General features: G+C 40.7%; 1 pseudogene; it reads left to right on the top strand.

Annotated features, from left to right (window-relative positions):
- The first annotated feature begins 2,193 nt into the window (after positions 1-2,193).
- LOC139011731 (protein TEX261 pseudogene) lies at positions 2,194-2,800 on the top strand (annotated as a pseudogene).
- Positions 2,801-4,223: the final 1,423 nt, after the last annotated feature.

Below are 4,223 nucleotides of genomic sequence, written 5' to 3'. Positions count from 1 at the left end.
GTGAATTTTCTTATGAATTTAAGTTTCTTGATTCAAATTTTCAAGTCCATTTCACAATTGCTAATTCCACAGATCCTCAAACTTGAAATGCAGTAAAGGATCAGAGTCTCAGAGCATGTGCTAGGAATGTTGTGTTCACTTTAGGGATCCCTGGGGGAATTAAACACGAAGGGTTCAGAGGAGAACCACAAAGATAAGGAAAGGCTGTGAGAGGAAAAGTGGAGAAACTGGGTAAATGTACATCAGAGGCCTGACCCCGTCACTGCAGCCTTCACATTGGGCTGTGCCATGGCCCACTCACTGTTGGCAGCAACCAACACTGGCCTGGAGGGAAAAAAGTAATCCCGTTAGTTGAAGGTCCATTTTTAATTAAAATTTACTATAGGCAGTTTGTTTTCAAAAGGAAGTATTCCAAAATAATAATTTGTAGATGGGTTGTTGAGGATTCTGAAGTGTGTTGGTGGTTATTTCATCAAAATAATCTTAAGGCTTAATGTAGCTCCAAGGTTTGTAAACTGCTGATGTCCTCATTGGAGGGCCGAAAAATCAGTGAATCTAAGCATCACTAATGATTGGGCATGCAGATATTATGTGTCCTCTGATTATATATTCCATCTGGACAAAAATATTGACCTTGAATCAAATCTATAGCTATCCTAATTTTGAGGAAATATAGGAGATAGATACACAAGTTAAATAAATACCATGAGGAAGCAGTAGACAAATCCAGGAAGAATAACATTTTATAGGAGAACTAGTCCTGCCTCTTCAACAAGAAGTCAATGAAGAGGGATCTTTTTCTAGATTAAGACTTAAAGGAACATGACCACTAGTTGCACTGTCCTGGATTGGATCCTGGTTTGTATAGACCAACTGCAAAGGACATTATTTTTTGGACAACTGGGAAAATTTAGATATGGATGAGGTATGAGATACTAAAAAATTTAAAAAATGTGAAATTAATTTTATTTGGGGCACATTCTTTTAGGGGAGGTACAATTTACTTTTAACTGCCAAAGCAGAAACAAAAATGTCACAAGTTTAAAGAATGAATACTACCTAAAGGCTTGGCACATAGTAGGAGCTCAATAAATGATAGCTCTTTTCACTTTCATTTGTTCCTTTTTGTTTGTCAGTGAGTGGGAGAGTAGAATAAGCAGCTTCACATGACATTATGGGTGACCTCAGTAAGGTGTCACATAGTAGTGGCTGAGGCCAAGGAGATCAGTGATGTCCAGGGAACTACAAGGTAAAAACTTAAGGGGATCTGAAGCCTTGAATTAGCCATTATGAGAATAAGCATTTATAGCAGAGCTTATATAACGCTGCAGCCTGGATCCCTTAACAAAATAGGAAGGGCATGAGGGTTCCAGAGTTGCTAGTGAGGACCAAGTTGGGTGCTAAGATGACATCTTTGTGGCTCTGACTCCCTAGTGTTCCTTTTGGTTGGTATGAACTTGGGAACTGTGGATTGAACTTGTAATAAAGACAAACAAAAGTTGCCTATGCTTGAATAAAAAAGATTTAATCAAAAGAGGTGACAGCAGGTCTCCTCTGGAGTAACTTCAGGGCAATTAGCCTATAGATGGTTGTTTAGATATGTCAGGGAAACTTATGAGAGAGCTTGAAATTGCCAGGAAGGATTACTAGGTATCCTGTCTAGTGCAATTTTCTATGTCCTTTCATCATCTTTGGGCTATTTTGCAATTCTGTAAGTTGTAGAAAACTGATAGCAATGCCAAGTCACTCTTGTCTATAGACCTAAATGTTAATTTTGATTGGTAGAGATGCAAGTGATTCTTACCTTATGGATCTTGACAAGTTGTCTTAGATCAGGCTGCCATACTAAAATACCACAGACTGGTGGTTTAAATAGAAATTTATCTTCTCACAGTTCTGGAGGCTGGCAGTCCAAGATTAGGGCACCAGCCTGCTCAGGTGCTGGGGAGAGCTCTCTTCTGGCTTCAGAGGGCTGCCTTCTTGCTGTTTCCTCATAAAGCACAGGGAAAGAGTGACAGAGGGTGAGAGAGAGTGATGAAGGTCAAACATATATGATAATAATAATAATAATAATAATAATAATAAAAAAGCCCGGCTCCTCTCCGCGGCAACGCCTAGCGGTGGCGGGGGCTCCCTGTAGTACAAGCCCAACGGCGCAGGACCCTCCCGGCGGTCAGGGCGGGGCGAGGCGCCATGTGGTTCATGTACGTGCTGAGCTGGCTGTCGCTCTTCATCCAGGTGTCCTTCATCACGCTGGCCTTCGCGGCCGGACTCTATTACCTGGCGGAACTGATAGAAGGGTACACAGTGGCCACCAGCAGGATCATCAAATACATACTCTGGTTCTCCACAGCTGTGCCGATTGGCCTCTACGTTTTTGAGCGCTTCCCCACCTGCATGATAGGCGTGGGCCTCTTCACCAACCTCGTCTACTTTGGACTCCTCCAGACCTTCCCCTTCATCGTGCTGACCTCGCCTAACTTCATCCTGTCATGCGGTCTAGTGGTGGTGAATCATTACCTAGCATTTCAGTTTTTTGCGGAGGAATATTATCCTTTCTCAGAGGTCCTGGTCTATTTCACTTTCTGTCTGTGGATCATCCCGTTTGCGTTCTTCGTGTCACTGTCGGCTGGGGAGAACGTCCTGCCCTCCACCGTGCAGCCAGGAGATGACATGGTCTCCAATTACTTCCCCAAAGGCAAGCTGGGCAAACGCTTAGGGATCCTGGTTGTCTTCTCCTTCATCAAAGAGGCCATTCTACCCAGTTGTCAGAAGATGTACTGACACCCCTGGGGAGGGGATGTTGGGGTGAGATCAGGAGAGGCAGGCCCCTGGGCCTCTCTGTGAGCCTGGAAGATTCCTTCCCCCAGCCCTAGCCTGACTTCCTTCAAGTCTCCCTGGAGCCTCCACCCCCACCTTCCTCGGGATGCTCAGCTAGGCTCAGATCTGATGCTGCTAGAGGCCATGACCTAGCAGCCCTAGCCCCTAGCCCTAGCCCTAGCCCTAGCCCTAGCCCTAGCCCTAGCCCTAGCCCCTAGCCCCTAGCCCCTAGCCCTAAGCCCCAAGCCAAGAAAAAGTTTCTTTAAAGGTAACATAGATAAAAGACCACATTTCCCCTCATTTATATGGGTAGGATAAACCTGGATTATGAACAGTACTGACATATTTCTAAGTCTACGAAAGGCTATTCATTTCACCAGGCAAAGTAGTCAACAAGGTTTATATTGCTTGCAAAGGGCAAATCTACATGAACTCTTGCAGGGCAGGTGAACAAGAAGGAACTGACAGTTATTGCTCTGTCTCTAGATGTTATTGTGAAATAGTGTATACATTCTTCAAAGGATTATTATTTAGACTTTCATTTAACCACATGTATTTACTTGAAATATGTTTCAATAAATGTTCTTTGTATTTATTTACAAATCCAAAATTGGTTATTTTTTCATTCAAAATAGCTTTGTACTTCTCAATGATTGCCATTTGTACATCTGCCAGTCTTTACGTTGTATTTCAAAAAGTAAACATATGATATTCATTTACCCTGAATCAGAAACAGGTATATAATGCTCAAAATCTCTCTCATTTGTAGACAAAGTAATTAAAAATTTTGTCAGATAGCCTTCAAAACAAACCATTTGTGAATCAAAAAAAAGAATAGATCCTTATTTTTTTTTTAAAGAGAAGTGAAATATTCTAAAGTTTTAATTCTAGGAAAGTAGTCAATCTTAGCTCACAGGACTGTTTACAAACCTAACTGGTTAGATAATATACAGTTAATATATATATATATATTTTTTTTCCCCAAATCCAAGTAGGTTTTTCTTGCTTGCAATTAACCATGAAATTTTGTTCACCCTCATTAGTAATCAGGAGATAAAAATCAAATCCACAATGTGATTCCACTACAACCTAAAACAACAGCTAAAATTTTAAATAGTGGAAGTTCTAAGTGTTGCCAAAAATGTATAAAAACTGAACTCTTTATCTAATGCTTGTGAGAGTAAAAATTAGTACAAATTCAAATATGCATGTATCAGGTAACACATTCTAGAAACATGCTTCTAAAACACATACATGCTTCAGAATTTATATTTTAATAATGTTCTTAGAAGAAGTTTTTGAGAGTGACAGACTATACAAGTTTTCACCAGTAGTTGAAGGAATTCCACAATTGAGTAATTCATAGTATTAAAATGAACTACTACTATAGCTATCACATGAAC

This window comes from Myotis yumanensis, unplaced genomic scaffold (genome assembly GCF_028538775.1).
Source record: "Myotis yumanensis isolate MYYU_CA2020_CCGP unplaced genomic scaffold, mMyoYum1.0.hap1 SCAF_5, whole genome shotgun sequence".
Classification (NCBI taxonomy): domain Eukaryota; kingdom Metazoa; phylum Chordata; class Mammalia; order Chiroptera; family Vespertilionidae; genus Myotis; species Myotis yumanensis.
Note: the sequence above shows the minus strand (reverse complement) of the source record. Positions and strands in the feature narration are given on the sequence as shown.